The sequence below is a fragment of the Palaemon carinicauda genome, unplaced genomic scaffold, assembly GCF_036898095.1.
Source record: "Palaemon carinicauda isolate YSFRI2023 unplaced genomic scaffold, ASM3689809v2 scaffold69, whole genome shotgun sequence".
Taxonomy (NCBI): domain Eukaryota; kingdom Metazoa; phylum Arthropoda; class Malacostraca; order Decapoda; family Palaemonidae; genus Palaemon; species Palaemon carinicauda.
This window is the reverse complement of record NW_027171971.1, coordinates 228584-248885: the sequence shown is the minus strand read 5'-3', so window position 1 is coordinate 248885 and position 20302 is coordinate 228584. Positions and strand designations below refer to the sequence as shown.

The window sequence follows — 20302 nt, the reverse complement described above, 5'->3', positions numbered from 1 at the left end:
AAGAAGAAATGTTCATTTGTTAACAGTAAATATTGGGTGGATTTGAAACAACAGTAGACGTTTACTTTGAATGGAGAAGTGGGCTACAGCCTCCTGACCAAGTAACCTCCCATCTTCACTATGCTTCAGCCTGGACTGGACCTTCTTGGTAATTCTTCATGTGGAGGACAAGATTCAACATTGCCTGTGAATCCTGATTTACCCAATGCCCTTGGTATTGGGTGATTCCTGCCTTGATCAAATTTGAAGAACCATCACAGGATAGCAATATGATACACCTTACATCTCTCTACTAAAGGTAAGAAACGTTTGAATACTAATAAAAACTAAACTTGAGAAAATAATACTTTATGAAACTAATGTAGACAGTCAACTCCTATGTTCAGATTCATTGAAGTAAATTCTGTTGGATCAAGTTCCTTGAAGGGTAAGATTTAAAGCAAATTAAGTTGGTATTCTGGGTTTTAAAAACTTTTTCAAAGGGTCATGTTAATTCACCCAGTATGTCCATTAAACTGGGGCACTACTATATGTAAAATCTTGATTGTTCCTACACAAAATACAAGCCCAAGTCCTTTCATAGTACATTTGATGAGGCTGTTAAATCTTTAACAAGATAGTGATAGGTATTGCTGGCTGGTAGGGAGCTCCTGCCCCCCTAACAGGCCAATGAGCTCTTGCTCAGAACTCTATTACTGCTAGTTTGCAGCCCTTCTTGGTCTCTTTGAGGCAACAAGAGGTAGGTCATTCTTCTCCCTTCCTCACATTCAGAACATCGAAGTTCTCGTTACTTTGCCTCTTCCCATTTAGAGGAATTCATTTTCGATGGGAATGTCCTGTCTGGGTGTTGGTGGTGGTGGTATGTTAGGGAGATCTTGCTTTGGAAGCCCAGAGGTCTTTGTCCAGGCCCTTCTCCTCGGGGTTCTCTTTCCTTCACTCGTGGGGTGGGGTTTGTGAAAAAAGACGTCTAGCTCCAGAGTTTCAACCCTTTTCCTCACATTTTAGTGCTGTTGGTGTTGGTTCTTCTCGATCTTCTAGCACTTTGGCTTCCTAGTATGTTGGGTTTCACAACAACAGGGTAGGGTCAATTGACGTATGGACAGGGATAAGGGGAAGAGAGAGATTAGGAGATTTTCGTCTGATGCTTACGAAGGCAAGGTTTTTCTGAAATAGGAGTCATTACCTTTCCCGGAGGATCTTGTCAGAGCCTGTCTCTCGCAGTAGTTTAGCTTAGCATGAAAGACGTGTGAAATTTTAGAGAGCTGGATATCGGGTCCCTTTTGCTTTTAAACCTCCCCTTTCTCTTTGTCCACTCAGCTTCAACAGTTATGCCCCCAGTTCCATCAGGGGACAGGAGTTGCTGGCTCTGGTAGGGAAAGATTTTCTACTTACGAACTCATGAATGTTTGTGGTTCTGAAGGCCTCAGGTTCTTGGCTCTCCATCATAGACATCTCGGTTTTAAACACCTTTGTGGCAAAATCCAGTTTCAGGAGAGTGACAGTTCTGTCTGTTCTAGCGTTGGTCAGAATGTGGTACTGGATGGTCTCCATCGACTTGGAGGATACTTACCTTCAAGTCCCCATTTATCCAGAAAGCAAGCCTTTCCTTCGCTTCATCACAATTTTGTCTTTCGGTCTCGCCACAGCTCCACAGGTTTTCTTGGGTATTGGTCATTCTTCACCAGTGAGGGGTTCGGATGCTTTGGTACCTGGACCGTTAGCTACTCCAGTCGTCCTCCCTCAAGGATTGCCTTTGAGCGAGGTATAGGGTCTAGGACCTTTGGCAGGTGTTAAGGATCCATATGAACAAGAACTCATCCTTGATCCTGTCCCAGACCACTGTGGGATTTTTCTGAACTCACGGATTTTGAGGGCTTCTCCGTCCAAGACTTGTATAGACAATCTTTTGAGTCTTTTGGAAGAATTTTCATCATCAGAGGCCTCCTGCCTTCCTGTGGAGGTGTCTTCTCGGGAGTCTGGACTCTCTGATCCAGTTGAATCCCGGGGGGATCGTATCAGATTGAGGTCCCCTCAGTTCGTCCTTCGTCAGTCTTGGCATAGTGTTTCCAAGGAGAATCTGGTAGCTTTCTCCCCTCAATGTTGGGAGGACCTCCAGTGGTCGTTGAGATATTGTCTCAAAGCAAGGATGGATCTTCGCTCGGTTCCGCCTGACCTCATGTTTTGGTCTGACGTATCGGATCATGGATGAGTTGCAGATCAAGGATCGTAAATTATTTTGGGCCAGAAACTGGCTGTTCCATATATTGGAGGGAGCTGAGAGACACTTGTGTAGGTCTTCTAGCATTCCAGGACCATATGGCAGACTCAATATTGTATTTGTATTTTTCATAATTATACAAACTTTCTTTTAATCAAACTATCTGCTGGCACCAGCTCACAAGTAAGTCCCGTCTCCCATCCCAGTGAATTTTCAGTGAGTTAGCAGTGGGGCAGTTGCTTCTTCCCTACCAGCAGGTAAACCACATCTCAGTTGTTTACACCTTGTTATAAGTTTTATCTGCTATGTTCAAACATCGCTGTTATCCATTCTCCTATAGTAAAGGACTCAAGCTCTCATACTTATGAAAAATAGAAATTAATTTAAAAATTTGGGATTTTAAAGAACTCATGTTCATATAGCAAGGAAAAATACAAAATACCAGTACTTAATTTGACATACTTTAAACTTTTATTTCCATGACTAGATTTTTCCAGATATTATTGTCAAGATTTTAAATGATATCAGCTTACATACAGTACTTTATTTCATATTTTATTTTATTTGTTTACGAGTACAGTACAAATATTCAATTTGAAATTATTGTACCTTATAGTACTAGTTAACGATGATTCAAGTTGGTTAAAAATCAAATAGGTTTTCAACTGAAATGAATAGCTTTTCACAAGGGCAAAAATTCATATTTCCATTAACAAAAATGTAAAGAATACTGAATGCTGTAATGGTCTACTTTAAGAAACAAGTATTTCCCTCTGAGCAATACAGCATTTGGGAAGCAGGCAAATTTGTTTCAATTATGAAACTTGGGTCAAAATGCAAATTATTTTTGAAGTTGTATGTGACATAAGTTTTTTGTCTCTTATTTCAGGTGTCCACCATAAAATCGGGTGGCGGTGTTTTCTAGCAGAGAAATGTAAAGCTGAGTAGCAAAAAGGAATCTTATTAATCCCTGAACAAAATTAGAAAAACTGAGCAACAATCCCTTCAAAATATCCTCTGGGACTTGCTGAGGAAAGGCATCAAGAGGCCCCAGAGAAGGAATGCTGCATAGATGAGGGACATAACATTGAATCAATATGGAAGAATAAGAGAAGAAGAGTACACCACAGCAGAAGAAACTCGGTTAAGAAGCACATTAACGATGGAGGCAGTACTTCGTAAAACATGTTTACTGTATGCTGCAATTTTAATGTTAACCAAAAAAGTTTGGTGGAACAGAAGTAACAACAGAAAATATAACAGCTAAGGAGGCAAAAAGTGAAGAAGAAATGTCCATTTTTTAACAGTAAATATTGGGTGGATTTGAAACAACAGTACACGTTTACTTTAAATGGAGAAGTAGGCTACAGCCTCCTGACCAAGTAACCTCCCATCCTCACTATGCTTCAGCCTGGACTGGACCTTCTTGGTAATTCTTCATGTGGAGGACAAGATTCAACATTGCCTGTGAATCCTGATTTACCCAATGCCCTTGGTATTGGGTGATTCCAGCCTTGATCAAATTCTGAAGAACCATCACATGATAGCAATATGATACACCTTACATCTCTCTACTAAAGGTAAGAAACGTTTGAATACTAATAAAAACTAAACTTGAGAAAATAATACTTTATGAAACTAATGTAGACAGTCAACTCCTATGTTCAGATTCATTGAAGTAAATTCTGTTGGATCAAGTTCCTTGAAGGGCAAGATTTAAAGCAAATTAAGTTGGTATTCTGGGTTTAAAAAACTTTTTCAAAGGGTCATGTTAATTCACCCAGTATGTCCATTAAACTGGGGCACTACTATATGTAAAATCTTGATTGTTCCTACACAAAATACAAGCCCAAGTCCTTTCATAGTACATTTGATGAGGCTGTTAAATCTTTAACAAGATAGTGATAGGTATTGCTGGCTGGTAGGGAGCTCCTGCCCTCCTAACAGGCCAATGAGCTCTCGCTCAGAACTCTATTACTGCTAGTTTGCAGCCCTTCTTGGTCTCTTTGAGGCAACAAGAGGTAGGTCATTCTTCTCCCTTCCTCACATTCAGAACACCGAAGTTCTCGTTACTTTGCCTCTTCCCATTTAGAGGAATTCATTTTCGATGGGAATGTCCTGTCTGGGTGTTGGTGGTGGTGGTATGTTAGGGAGATTTTGCTTTGGAAGCCCAGAGGTCTTTGTCCAGGCCCTTCTCCTCGGGGTTCTCTTTCCTTCACTCGTGGGGTGGGGTTTGTGAAAAAAGACGTCTAGCTCCAGAGTTTCAACCCTTTTCCTCACATTTTAGTGCTGTTGGTGTTGGTTCTTCTCGATCTTCTAGCACTTTGGCTTCCTAGTATGTTGGGTTTCACAACAACAGGGTAGGGTCAATTGACGTATGGACAGGGATAAGGGGAAGAGAGAGATTAGGAGATTTTCGTCTGATGCTTACGAAGGCAAGGTTTTTCTGAAATAAGGAGTCATTACCTTTCCCGGAGGATCTTGTCAGAGCCTGTCTCTCGCAGTAGTTTAGCTTAGCATGAAAGACATGTGAAATTTTAGAGAGCTGGATATCAGGTCCCTTTTGCTTTTAAACCTCCCCTTTCTCTTTGTCCACTCAGCTTCAACAGTTATGCCCCCAGTTCCATCAGGGGACAGGAGTTGCTGGCTCTGGTAGGGAAAGATTTTCTACTTACGAACTCATGAATGTTTGTGGTTCTGAAGGCCTCAGGTGCTTGGCTCTCCATCATAGACATCTCGGTTTTAAACACCTTTGTGGCAAAATCCAGTTTCAGGAGAGTGACAGTTCTGTCTGTTCTAGCGTTGGTCAGAATGTGGTACTGGATGGTCTCCATCGACTTGGAGGATACTTACCTTCAAGTCCCCATTTATCCAGAAAGCAAGCCTTTCCTTCGCTTCATCACAATTTTGTCTTTCGGTCTCGCCACAGCTCCACAGGTTTTCTTGGGTATTGGTCATTCTTCACCAGTGAGGGGTTCGGATGCTTTGGTACCTGGACCGTTAGCTACTCCAGTCGTCCTCCCTCAAGGATTGCCTTTGAGCGAGGTATAGGGTCTAGGACCTTTGGCAGGTGTTAAGGATCCATATGAACAAGAACTCATCCTTGATCCTGTCCCAGACCACTGTGGGATTTTTCTGAACTCACGGATTTTGAGGGCTTCTCCGTCCAAGACTTGTATAGACAATCTTTTGAGTCTTTTGGAAGAATTTTCATCATCAGAGGCCTCCTGCCTTCCTGTGGAGGTGTCTTCTCGGGAGTCTGGACTCTCTGATCCAGTTGAATCCCGGGGGGATCGTATCAGATTGAGGTCCCCTCAGTTCGTCCTTCGTCAGTCTTGGCATAGTGTTTCCAAGGAGAATCTGGTAGCTTTCTCCCCTCAATGTTGGGAGGACCTCCAGTGATTACTGAGATACCATTTCAAAACAAGGATGGATCTTCGCTCGGTTCCACGGGACTTCATGTTTTGGTCTGACGTATCGAATCATGGGTGGGGTGCAGATCAAGGATCGGAAATCATTTTGGGTCAATGATTGGAAACTGGTTGTTCCATATATTGGAGGGAACTGAGGGCCACTGGTGTAGGTCTTCTCAGTATTGTCTTTGTCGACTGTATGACAACCATCTGTTACCTAAGGAAGCAGGGAGTGGGACTCGGCTAGAGTCACTCAATTTGCATTTGGCGGAGAGGATGGGACATCTTCGATTCTCCAGTTCATTCTGGGTCTTCACAACATTTTGGTAGACTCCCTGTCGAGAAAGAATTAGATTCAGGATTCATAATGGACTCTATGCCAGGAGGCCTTCAACAACCTTAGGAAGAGGAACCAGTAACAGTCGATCTGTGTACTATGAATTTTTTGATATTAGGGATTCTCTCCTTTCCAGGATCCCCAGAGTGTTGGGACCAACACTTTTGCAGGATTGGGAAGGTCTTTAGACCTACACCTTTCCTCCCTTCTGTCTTGTCTTGTGACAGCTTTCCTCAAAAACGCAAGGGCAACCATTCATCTGACGTTAACAGAGTGACAGAATAGGAGGTAGCAGGGTTGCCAATTTGGTTAAAATTTGGACTGGTTTTAGGGCTTCAGGGTTAGCCAAGTTATCCATGTAAGTATTGTTAATGTTAATTTTATCATTTAAAATTCCATTTTTTCCACCTCAGCCACCTCACCAAGTCCTGAGCCGAAGGTCAAAAGTGGGGTGCATTTGACGGGAGAGTGGGCAGGATTATTCACCCACATTCTCCACCTGTTATTAACCCTTTTACCCCCAAAGGACGTACTGGTACGTTTCACAAAAGCCATTCCTTTACCCCCATGGACATACCGGTACGTCCTTGCAAAAAAATGCTCTAAAAATTATTTTTTTCATATTTTTGATAATTTTTTTTTAGAAAATTCAGACATTTTCCAAGAGAATGAGACCAACCTGACCTCTCTATGACAAAAATTAAGGCTGATAGAGCAATTTAAAAGAAATATACACCAAAATGTGCTGGGAAAAAAGTAACCCCTTGGGGGTTAAGGGTTGGAAATTTCCAAAAAGCCTGGGGGTAAAAGGGGTAACTATGTCGTTGGCAATTTCAAGTTTCGTTCCAGCTCTGCTGAAGATATTTGCTATTTCAAAAGAACCGATTTTTGTAGTGCTAGTAAAATATACAAATTACTTTTAAGATTTAACATATTTCAAGCTTTTTGACAATAATAGCTGAAAAAGCTCTATAGCTTTTTCAGCTATTATTGTCAAGGTTGAAATTGATCTTATCTTACGTACTGTACTTTATTTCATATTTTATTTTGATTTGTTTATCAGTACAGAACAAATTGTTTGTTAGAAATCTGATTAGCTTATAGGATTAGTCAACAACAGTTGAAGGTTGGATTATAGAGTAGGTTTTCAACTTCAATGAATAATCAAAATAGGCAAAATTTCATATTTCCATTAATCAAAAGTTACAGAACACTGTACTGATGTACTGTAGAAATAATTCCCTCTGGTCAATATTTGGTAAGCAAGGAAATTTGCTTCAATTATGAGAGCTTAGAGTTATGTGTGACTCAAGTATTTTTTCTCTTATTTCAGGTTTCGACAGAAAAATAAATTGGTGATGTTTTCAAACAGAAAAATATAAAACTGAGTTGGAAAAGGGAGTCTTGTTAATTCATAAACAAAGAGAGAAAATTCTGAGCAAGTACTCCCTCAAAATATCTTATGAGAATTGCTAAAAAATTGCATAAAGAAGCATCAGGGAAGAAATGCTATGTAGAGGAGAGGCATAGCATCGAATCAAAGTGGAAAAATAAAAGAGAATCGACGCCTGAGCAGGAGAAAAGAAGAATCATTCAAGCTAGCGAAGTAACGTGCGATAAAATGGAAGGATGTGAAAGTACAAGAATTAAGAAAACTCAATTAAAAATACTGGGAATGGACGCTTTAAGAAGAATATGAGATCAATACTTGTATCCATCAAGGATCTATACTAAGCTCTTTGCTGCTGTTCATTATAATAATGAAGAAAGCAATAAGTAAGTATGTAAAATAGTTCCCCTGAGAGCCAGTTCACCGAAGGGACACTTTGTTACCAGCAGAATCTGAGAGAGACGGGTGATTATCTTGGCAGTGGCAAGGCCCAAATGTGCCTTAAAAGTTGCTGACGATTCTGATAAAGAGCCATAATCTCTGCACTAGTTTTCTGGTGAAAGAGCTGCATGTGATTAGATCATAAATTTGTTTACTGAGGGAAATATACTCATTTATCAACAGCAGTTACGGGGATGGATTTTAAACAAACATTACATTGGTACTTTGGATGGAGAAGTAGGCTACAGCCTCCTGACGAAATAACCTCACATTCTCACTCTATACTGTATCCTGGACCAGCCCTTTTCAGCAATTTTTCATGTAGAGAACAAGATTCAACATTGCCTCTGAATCCTGACAGATCTTATACACTTTATATTAAGTAGACTCTGGCATTCTGTTTCTCATGTTAATTTATGTTCTATATTGTTTTTAGGGCTTATGAATTTTTTATAACATTGTTAATAGGCAGAATACATTTAGACTTTTTCTGAAATATCCTACTTAAGGAAATTCCCAGTTAGATTTTTAAAAGTAAATTAGTCTCGGGTGGAATCCATTATATATGAAAAAAACATTGACAAAGTCAGTGCATATTATTTATTTTCTTATTAATGCTTAATTTAAACTGTTTTCAAATGATTGCTGTTTGGGTTCCACTCAATTAAGAGTTTTTAAGGCAAATAGTTCACTGATTTTTGTCTTAACATTCTAAAATTATCTTTATGGTCTCCTATTGTTCATGGTTTTTTAGTATGAAAAGAAATATTAGGGCTAATTCACTAGGATCCTCTAAATGTGTTCTGCCTGTTAATAATTCTAGTAGGGTTTAGTACATATACTGTAGAAGTGGTCAACTTAACATTCAATTGAAAAGCTCTGTTTCTAGTGTAGGTTTTTGTATCAAAGGATATTTTCTCCTTTTAGGAGTATCATCATCACAGATCTAGGTTAAAAGATCATATTCCTATCCTTAAGTGATGGTTAAGCATCTTTTTGTGGTATCCTGTAGCCCACTACTAAGCTTTGCCAAGCTTTTTTTCATATTGCCTTTTGTATTTTGCTTTTACTTTTTAAGGGGATGTTAATCACCAGATGTGAACTATTGCTTTTGTTACAGTTGGCAATAATATTTCTGTATTAGTCATATTATTCTGCTCTGTGGTATGACAAGTTCTTTATATAGTTTTTATATATTGAGTTGGGGTTCAACTTTATGTTCCATAATTTGTACCATGCACTAACTTCAGCTAGATCTCTATTAAGGGATTCGGTAACCCCAGATCTACATTCAAGAGATGGAATTGATGCAAAGAGAGTTACATCATCTGCATATGCAACAAGCATACTACCCTGAGGAACACCAGATATTACATTCCTATACTCACTAAGGTGTCCATCAACCACAACTTTGCAGTCTATTAATTAATAATTCAATAATTATCCTAAGAAAAGACCCACCCACTCGTAACTCAGTGATAGTTTACGGTTTTCAACGAAGGATTTATCATATAAACCACGACGTATCGCAGATGAGAGTGTTTTGCACTAGATAGTGATTGGTTTCCACCTACCAGACTTTCTTCCTATCTCAATCTTATTTGGCAAGTTTTTATTTATGTATATAACAGAATTTTCTATCTTGTGATAGCATAAAAGGCATTTCAAGAATTGTATGTCATTGGCAATTTCCAGAGTTTTTTTCACATTCTGGTTAGTGTTTTTTTTTCTCTGGTTTTTCATCTGAGCTCACAAATTGCCAATAACATACAATTCTGGTTACAGATTTCAGAGTTTATTCTGAACATTGTGGTTAAAAGTTGTCTTTTTTTTTTTCTCTGGTTTTTTATGTCTCCACAAAATGCCAATGTCACTGCAATTGAACTTTAAGGTAAGGCATAACTTAATTGGAATTCTGGGGAATATTGTGCATAAGCTGTTTATATGCAAAGTTTTTTATTTTTTTGTAGTGGTAATAATTTTGTCACAGTCTTCACCACTACACAATTGTATGCTGTTGTACATACATACATATACCAAGGCACTTCCCCCATTTCTCCTCTCTACGTTCCTCCCAGCCTGAAAAGGGACTCAACTGAGGGTGATACTCCTAGGGTGCCACACCCCACCCTCCCCCGTTATCCACCACAGATGAAGCTTCATAACGCGGAATCCCCTACTGCTGCTACCTCCGCGGTCATCTAAGGCACCGGAGGAAGCAGCAGGGCCTACCGGAACTGCGTCACAATTGCTTGCCATTCATTCCTATTTCTAGCACGCTCTCTTGCCTCTCTCACATCTATCCTCCTATCACCCAAAGCTTTCTTCACTCCATCCATCCACCCAAACCTTGGCCTTCCTCTTGTACTTCTCCCATCAACTCTTGCATTCATGCTGTTGTAACTAGTAGTAATAACATAACTATTAGGCTTGTGTAATGGAGTAGTAACAGTCTCATATAGGACACTTAGCCACTGCGTAACCCTAGGTAGCAACGGGTCCTATCGGAAGTGCGTCACAATCACTCGCCATTCATTTCTATTCTATTCTTGAAATAAGGTCCTATATATTTTTACACTTATAAGCGCTAGCCCCTCAACTAATGAAAGTCTTCTCTTCTTCAAGCTCTATTCAGCTCCAAAGAGTTGTTATGTAAACTTTTGTTAGACTGCCTTTATAGATATAATTCTTGTTGCCGGTGAATTGGACCATAAGGTTAGAAATTATATTGAGTAATTATTGGCTTTTGGAATATCTTGAGTATTTAAGTGTGAGATATATTGAAGGGTCTTTGGTACCTGACAGATTTTTCCCCTTGTCAGGAAGTCAGGCCCCTGGAACTTAATAATCTAAGGATCTATTATTGGATCGTTTGTGGGCACAAAAGGAGATTAGCATAGTGAAACTCATGTTCCTTACTTACCTCAGTAGACTTGGTCACTTTTCTGGCAGGACAACCGTTGGTTTTGTGAGAAGTGCTCCTCATTTGGTATGCGTCAGTGGTTGGTTACAGAACCAGGTTAAGAAACTGGAATACTAAGAAGTATGGTTGCCCTTGGGTTTCTCCCCACATGCACTTGGTTGCTGAAGACCTCACAGGCTCTAGTGCTGGGCTAGGCAGTATAGTAAAGTTAATAATTTCATTCCAAATCCTCATGACTCACCAAGAATTTTGAAGAGTATGATAGTTAAGAATGCTTCTTAAGCCATCTAGGATTTCTTTATGTAGAAGAAGAATGCAGTAATGTTCTGTTGTTCACACTAGGAACATGAATGAAGAGTCTAATGCGACTTCATTCTTATTCCTAATGTGAACAACAGACAGATTTCTGTAGTTCCATATGTCTTGGAATGATAAAGACAGGACTTCTCTCATGAGAGTTGATCCATATCTATTAATTCAGAGAGGAAAGGTGTAGAATCAATAGACATAATGTTCCTTACATCTAATGCATTGAAAAGTAGACTTATATGTATACTGTTGGACTGTAGTGTGCTCGATGATTATTTTCTCTTCTAACCAGTTTAACGAAGGCGTTGATCAGCAAAAATTGTTTTAGATAGTAATTAGAATTCTAGACATGTGAAGAACTTAGAGAACTCTCCTCGATTGCATTTCAGTATCCAAACTGAAACCTCAAACTTAGCTTTGGAAGGTTGCCTAAAGGTATCATTGAATAGTCTAAAACTATTTTATTTTCGCAATTTATTCTGGAAGGAATTACCATTTTAAATAGTTGTGAGCCTCTTTCAAAATTGTCAGCAAAACCAAATCCCAGGAGGTAGAAGTGATGAGGTCACTGCCTCGCCACCAGTCGCTATCCTGACCAACGTTGACAGTTAACTGTTTTCTTATGAACTGTTGGAAACTTATAAGCATACTTTAAATTGTGGATAAATCTTAGGCCAAAATTCCCCGACAGCTTTCTTTTGTCATGGAGTCTCATTGTGATTTCAAAGAATGCTTAAGTCCCCCTTTTTTTAGCAGGTAATTACAAGGTATTCTAATTTAGTATCAAAGCAGGACTTTCCTCAAATAAGATGTTTGTTGCCTGAAGTTAGTTTTATCCTTGACTGCTTTATTCAAGCAGAGATGAGAGTCAATTTTCACCACATTCTGTCTTGGATGTGAAATTATTATGCACTCTACTGTTTTGAAATTAATTTTGATCGGTTCTGCTGTAGTTGGAATGTACATAGTTCAACAACGTGTCAAAAGAATTGTATTGATGGTTTCTTGAATGTCTTACCAAGTTCCGGGCTGTTCAGAACTTCATGTTTTAGGTATACTGTATTCCATAAATTCTGTTTACACAAGAATCAACTTATCTGGATCATAATAGGTGATCCAAGATGACCATAGGTTTCAGATATCTTAACCCTTTTACCCCTAAAGGACGTACTGGTACGTTTCACAAATCACATCCCTTTACCACCATGGATGTACCGGTACGTCCTTGCAAAAATCTGCTAATTACAATTTTTTTTGCATATTTTTGATAATTTTTTGAGAAACTTCAGGCATTTTCCAAGAGAATGAGACCAACCTGACTTCTCTATGACGAAAATTAAGGGTGTTAGAGCAATTTACAAAATATTTACTGCAAAATGTGTTTGAAAAAAAATAACCCCCTGGGGTTAAGGGTTGGAAAGTTCCAAATAGCCTGGGGGTAAAAGGGTTTAAAGTACTACACCCCAGCATGGCAAACATAGTTCTTATGACCTATTTGAATGCTCCAGGTTTACTCCTGCTATGGAAGATGATAGGATGTATCCTGAAAACTACCATTAGGTCATTGTGTCTGTTAGGAATGCAATAGAAGATCCCTCAGCTTACGAATGTTTGGAGAAACAAACACAAATCCAACTGAAATTTTAAATTTCAGATATTGTATCAAAAGTTCATGATGAAATACTGTAATAAAACAATACAGTATTATGTAATTTTATGGAGTACGCAAGACAACGTTGGCAATAGGAAACGGAACTATTCGTTGACTTTTGCCGCTGAAAATCATAGGCATGTGAATTAGAAGCCTACCCTTGGTCAAATTATAAAATTTGACTTAAAAATAGTTTCTTGGAACCGTTTTTAAGTTGAAGACTTTCTGTAACCGATAGGTTTGTTTTGAGAGCAGATTTTCTCTTCTAGGAGAGCCTTTATTTACTGTAAATCGAAACTTATACCCAGCAACTTAACTCTTAGTTTCTCTGCCTAACCCAGTGACGAAGTATCACTTTAGAATAGGTTTGTATTTATGAAACGATTTGATTGTACAGGTATCAGATTTTTGCCTTTGTTTATAAAGGGAAATTTGTAATAGTTCTAAACATTATTAATGTACATCCTGTTCTTTCATATTTTCTATTATGACAAAAAAGGGCTGTAAGCTCCTTAATATTAAATTGATATGGTTATTTTTTAATTTAATTTCAGAACTTTACTCTATTCTTAATGACATTAATGTGAATTTGTCCATTGATTTAACGTTGAAGCAATCTATTTAATGGTCTCAGGCTATGATAATAATTTTTACACCAGATTTTTCATCACAAGATTGTTGAATAGAAATGTACTTTATTATTATTACTTGGATTGTCTTGGTAATTATCATGTATTTGGCCACTCCTACAGTATAGTGTATCTTCGTTTATTTATATCTAGTTCATGTCAAAAATGTCTTGTATGTTATTGAATGTATTTGGTCATTGTTAAAGAGAACTTTTTTTTATATTTGAAAGCTATTCTATTTGTAAAACTTCTTTTGACATAAGCCTGGGGATGTGTTGACCTCATATATGGTATCTTCTAGGGAAACTTCTCGTCTTGATTAGACGTTTGGAAAGAATCTTGGTCATATTAGTTTTTACTTCTTAAGGTATTGGTCCTAAAGTTTAGTTTTATTTACCATTGTAAAATGAATAATGTTAATGAAATGTAATATCCATGATGCATTTTAGGTTAATATTTTGTGGTAATAGTCAGGTAGCATGATAGTGCTCATGGTAAAAATTTCAATACTTATATTTCCAACAGATTATATTTGGGTGATTAGAAAACATTTTATTTTCGTGAGTTATGTGTCATTACATAAATCTAGGTTTACCAGTTATAGTTAATTACAGATAAATTCATTTTCATGTAGCTATAGTCTTTGGTATTATTTTTCTAAATTAGATCAAAATTCTAGGCAGCTTAGGCACAGAGAAGACAGTAAAATGGGTTAGGAAACAAACAAGGGAATCTGATGCCTTTTAAAGACTAGATTGTTCTGACACTTTATACAAACCCTTTCACTCGTCACAGTGGGGAGATATATTTCGGCAACAGCTGAAATTAACCGTAAGATATTTAGGGAGATGTAACTACTCGCCGCTAGTTAGCGGCTGGTCAACCGGCCACCCTGCTCCCACCCACACAGATAACATGCCGTCACTTTTTATTTTGGCTCGGTAGAGAACAGACGTGCTTTTGTTCTCTCCAATCATCATTTTTACTTATTCTGAATAAATACAAACTGGCCTAAACTTTAAAAACTTTCCTTTTTCTTTCTCGTTCAGGGTGTCAGTGCGGTAGCTTTATGTCATCCATGGAGGCGGATCCTCCCGGCCTTTGTCCTGTGTCTAGGGGACACTCGTGTTTGCAGCATCTAGTTGTAGGGAGCAGCCTCCCTTCCAGTAGCTGCGATACGATAGGCGGCGGAAGAAGTACAAGAGGGACTATTCCCCTTCGAAATCATCCTCGAAGGGGAAGAAACCTCGCCGTCTTACTCCTTTGGCTTGTTCCTGTCACTCTGACTGCTCAATCATTCTGCTGGGGATCAGTTGAGTAAGATTGCTTGCCCTTTGATCCCCAGATAACTTTGCAGTTCTGAGAACTTTGTTGCTTCCCGTAGCAAAGCAGCGCCGCCCTCAGCCATAGGGGAATCTCTCTTTGCTGACGATGTGCGTCAACTGTGGCCTTCTTTTGGGCTTGCGGGTTCCCTATGCAAGGAACGACTGCTTGAGGTCTTTCGGTCAGGGACACAGTGAGAGTACTTAGCTGCCTCCCCAGAGATTGACTTCGGTTTTTCTCCCAGAGACTCCGGAGGTCATTTACCAAAGGAGTCTCATGGCTACCCAAAGCGACCTCAGCTTCTGTTCGACTACCCTACGTTTGTCATGCTTTGATGGATGAATGTGAGCAGTTGCAGACAAGTTTGTCGGGGGATCGCTCCTGGATGAACCCAAAAATATTTATTTTAATGTTATTCTTCTTAAAATATTTTATTTTTCCTTCTTTCCTTTCCTTACTGGGCTATTTTCCCTGTTGGGGCCCCTGGGCTTATAGCATTTTGCTTTTCCAGCTAGGGTTGTAGCTTAGCAAATAATAATAATAATAATAATAATAATAACTAGCTTCGGTTCCATTTAGCAACTCACAGCATGCGATACTGACCTTCAACCTGAGCTTGCTCAGCACGTTGAAGGGAAGGAGATAGCGTGTTTGAAGGTTTACCTCAAGGCACCCTTTGCCCGAGTGGTCATCCCCCAGGGCTTCCACAAGCGTGTGCTTGATTCATCGATGTCTCAATGTAGCTCTTCCGAGCGTGGCTTCTCGTAGCTAGACGACAATAGGGTTAGGCGGCTGTTGGGCACTCCCGACCCGTGCCATCATGTCTGTAGGTCACAACAGAATGCTCATTGTGTTGTGAGGCAAGGTCCTTCTAGGATCTCGCCCTAGGGATTCAACCTCTCACAACGAAGAACCTGTTGTTCTGACTGTGTACCAGCAACAGCTTAGGTGGGTGGATGAGCTCCTCTTCCTGACCAGGGTCTGTGTTTTGTCTCGGCCAGGGGACATGCTCACTATAGCAAGTTTGGTAGATCCTATTCACCATCGTTTCATGTTTTGACACTGTGAGTACCATAGGTGAGTGCTACCTCAGTAGCTCACCCACCCTCACTAGTGCACTATGCGCAGGTGGCAAGACAGCAGGGACAAATGGGTAACACCTTACCAGTTCTCACCTGTACAGGTGTTCATAATGACTCACTCCAAAATTCTTTGTATTAAATCATAAGTTCACATCATTGTTATTAAAGTACATTCGTCAAATTTCTGACATCAGGAAAAAAAAATAATAATGATACTAAACAATAATAATAAATAATAATCACTCCTAAAATCTTTTTATTAAATCATTTGTTTACATCATTGTTATTAAAATACATTCGTCAAATTTCTGACATCAGAAAAATATTGGTTGCTATCACACTAACCTCCGAATTCCTCGGCAACCCTCTCCAAAACAACCGCTGCAGTCGTTCTGCGCATGCGTAGCCTGTCAGACTCCACCGACGCTTCAGAAAAAAATATCTTTCTAAGAATACTGTGTCGGTTCAGTTATGTTCTGGCGCGTCAGTTCCGTTCTGTTCTGGCCCAATGTGCGCAGCCAGGTAAGAATGCATGCTTTCGATTTCTATCGGACGTTTCGGTTCTGATCGGGCGGTTCCGTTCGGGCTCAGTGTGCGGCAAGCTTAATGTGACCGAAAGATTTCATGATAACGCAGGACCTCAAGGACATATACTTCCAGATCCCCATTCATCCATCATTAAGGAAGTACCTAAGGTTCACCCTAAACGACAAGATATACCAGTTCAATGTGCTGTGTTTCGGCCTGTCACAATGCTTAGTTCACGCACCATCACACGGATTGGTTAGGCTGTTATCTCTCTCAAAAATTCTAAGAGTTAGCGAGGTGTCTCTAAGAAGCTTGTGGGAAGCAGTCTCACCCTGGGACAGGAACCAACCAGCCAGTTGGCGGAGGACCTCCACCCACCTAATGATGAGTCACCCCTGTAGAGAGCAAAAGGGTTTGTATGTAATACCAGAACAAATAACAAATCTTTAGCATTTCTCACAAACATGTTCCCCCATTCACCTATCCCCCGAGAAGTACTGGCTGCACTTCAAAAGTAACATCATGTTACTAGTGCGGGGACGAGTAGGGTGGCCGGTCTGCCCGCCAGCTACCCACCCCCGCCAACTAGTGGTGGGTAGTTACACCTCACTAAAGTCTAATCGCTAGTTTCATCTGTCGTCGAGATATATCTCCCCACTGCAAAGAGCTCAAGGTTTGTATAGTTAGGAAAAATACTAATTATTTTCAAATATGTCATATTTTAAGTCGGGTAAAGAAAATTCCAAACATTTTGTTTACAAGGATAATAAAGGAATGTATTTTCATCCTTAGGGTTTATTTGTTTAGTAATAGTGATGATAATTGATCATTAGGTATGCTTTTTTTTTAATTACAATAATAAATATAAACTTTTGAAAGGGTAGGGTGGGTAGAATGTTTTTAAAGTGAGTGTTTAGCTAAGAAGGCAGTATAGCAGTGCAAAATGATAGGTATCCAAAGTTATATAGTCAAGAAGTTAATATTACATTGCAGAATCCTGGTTCTCTAAACTTTTGAGCGTTAAATTACTGTTCTAGAATATAGGAGGTAAGAGGGAAAGTTATTAAGAATAGTATTTGGGTCTTATTAATCAAAGCACTATATCTGAGTGTTAGTCGCTTATATACTTAAAAGAGAAACATAATGAAATGTTACTAAATGTAATTGTTACTTAAGATTATTTTTATTTTTGAGGGATAAATTACTGTTAAGTGTAGGAGGTAAGAGGGAAAGCTGTTAAGAATAGTATTTGGGCCTTATTAATCAAAGACTATAATTGGAAGGTGATTACCACTAGTTCTTGGAAGAACTAGATAAAGAATTGTTACTAGAGATTTTTATTGTCTGTGGTTCAGTATATTTTCAGACTTATGTCAAAATGAAGTTCATATTGTGTTTATGTAACATCACTGTTATCCTGAATCTAAAGTTCAAGTTCTCTTCCAGATGTAGTTAGATGTTTGGAAATGTATTCAATAAAGGCCAGGTGCCACCACCCCAAGGGGCTGGCCTCGTGCAACTGTGCTGCCACTCTCTGAGTCCGTCCTGCTTGCCTTGCCACCAGAAGCCAAGATTTATAGAAGTCGCAATCATCCTTGATTCCCTCCATGTTGAGAATGATGCTGTTGCCTTTCTTTTTCTGAATTAATTGGTATACAACATCTGGTTGGTTATTGGAAGCAATTTGTCACTGACATCTTCCTGGTGGTTAATGTTTCATGATAAGGGATCTCAAACAGCTTGATACTTTAGTCTGGAAATATGTATAATTTGAAGCTCAGCTATTGTCATTTTTTCTTGTTGATAGAGTTTATAGATACTGAGCTGATGAGAGACTAAAAGGTGTTTTAAAGTATCACAGAACATTGGAAGCTTTAAGAAAATCCTCAGTCACAGGTGTAACTTGACCAAGTCGGAATTTTTAAGTTCTATTTGGCTAACAGCATATATTCCTTTTAGAATAACGACTACTGAGGAAGAAATGGATTTAGAGTTTTAACATCTTGAAATGATCAATTGCGACCTTTTTCACAACAGTTTTATACTCCATTTGTTCAAATTTTGTCTTTCATATTGATTTCTGACATTATAACATATTAAAGAATAATGTACCTGGAAAATATTGTTCATAGACAAGTCCAGTGGTTGGATGATTTTACTGTGGAATAGAAAGAGTTCCTTCTCATCAGATGTTATTTTAAGGTGATTCAGTTTTGTTGCATAAATGAATTCTCATAGTGACTGTATAAATTAGAATTTAAGTTAAGTTTTGAAATCAGAATTCTCAGGTGTAATAATTAGCAATAGATCTTCCTCATTATTTGAAAATTCAATGCTTCTATAAACAGAATATGTTCTACTGTAAAATGTATAATTTACCATAATATGAATGTATTTTAGGTATTACCTTGTCTGGTATCTGTTCCTGTATTTATGAGTATTGATTAACAAGGAATATATTTCTATATTTTTACAAAACATATCTACTAATTTGGTTTGGAGATGAATAGTTTCATGTAAGTTCAGTTATACTTTTGAAGTTTGAAGTGAATTTCTATTTGCATCTTTAGAACCATTGAAAGACACAAAGAATGTGAGTGTATTTATCATTAATGCTTGGGATATTTTAAGTTTATGATTGTAACTTGTCCCACAAAGGACATGGAAGAGTTTTAAGCACAGTTTTTTATATTTGAGATAGTAAAATCTGTGTAGAAAGGAGTCCAGTATCACCCTTTACATGTCTAAGATTAATGACATGTTATGTTTTTTAAATGTGTGATTGACCAAAGAAGAGTGTAACATGCAAATCGCTGTGTCATTTCACTCAGATTTGGTGCAGCAACCTTTCATTATCTTGAATTTTCTACACACGTATTGTTATAACCTGCTAATCTGTTAAACGAATCTAAAGCAAATGGCCAAGAAAAATTTGAGAAGTTAGAATTCATGTGATTCTAGTGTACAAGTTACTATGTTGTGCTGGTCCACAATCCAGTCCGTATTTACCCTCCATTATGTGAAGGATTTGTATTGCACCTTTGCTTGTATTTTAGGGTTGTGGGGGCCAATATGGTAACGTCCCTGTCGGACCCTTGCCAGACTGAGGTTCGAGTCCCTCTCAAACCGGTTAGTTTCTTTGGTTACTGTAACTTCACCATTTTCGTGAGCTAAGGATTGGGGATTTTGGGGGACCCTATAGGTCTGTCTGCTGAGTCATTACAAGCCATTGCCTGGCCCTCCTTGGTCCTAGCTTGGGAGGAGAGGGGGCTTTGGCGCTTATCATATGTACAGTATATGTGGTCAAGTCTCTTGTGCATTTTCCTGCCCGATAGAGCAGTGTCACTGTCCCTTGCCTCTGCCATTCATGAGTGGCCTTTAAACTATGGATATCATTCTGTCTTCTGCACCTTCATGTGTAAGAAGTTTGTTCCGTTTGGATATCTTTTGCTCTTTCTGAGCTTGGCTGCTTCTGTAGATATACCTAGATGTGACTTACATTTGTGTCAGGGTCGATGTCCTTGTCTCAAGAAACTTTTCAAGGCCTCTATTACTAATTACTTGCCTATATGCTTAGTAATTTGCCTGGTAGCAAGGACTCCATCAGGCCTTACAGTTTGAAAGGCTCATGGAAAATCAATTCATGAGTATTGATGTGATCAGTGTATCATTATTGCATGTTGTATTGATTATCTACTCTATTTCTAAGTGTTTTATTCTGCCTGTTTGGAAGGCAGATTTGTCATCTTAAGAAAGAAGAAAATTCTCTGTTGTTCAATTTTCTATCTCCTAAAAAGAAAATTGTTTTCTATGCAACTTGAGGTGGAGCAATTGCTCAAAGGCCTTTGGTTACTGTACTTTTTTCTTTTTCTTGTTTGATATTTTTTCATTTGTTAGAATAAGTACAAACTGACTTTCCATCACTCTACCTTTTTATTTGTTTTGTAATTTCATAAATGAATTCTGCATCGGCTCTACCTAAGGCATGTGGTGTTTGGTCTTCAGCTTTTAGTAGGAAACCATAGCTTTTGACTGGCCACCCATCTCGCCTTTTATAG

The 20302-nt window shown here is 38.7% G+C and overlaps 1 protein-coding gene and 1 long non-coding RNA gene across 3 annotated transcripts in view; both read left to right on the top strand.

The window, feature by feature from the left end:
• LOC137637362 (uncharacterized) overlaps positions 1-20302 on the top strand; it is a 268617-nt gene that overhangs the window by 26690 nt on the left and 221625 nt on the right. The gene's annotated exons all lie outside the window — the stretch shown is intronic.
• On the top strand, positions 3095-18449 carry LOC137637365 (uncharacterized). Its single transcript, XR_011043590.1, has 3 exons — positions 3095-3798; positions 7302-7744; positions 17691-18449. It is a non-coding gene; the product is annotated as an uncharacterized lncRNA (long non-coding RNA).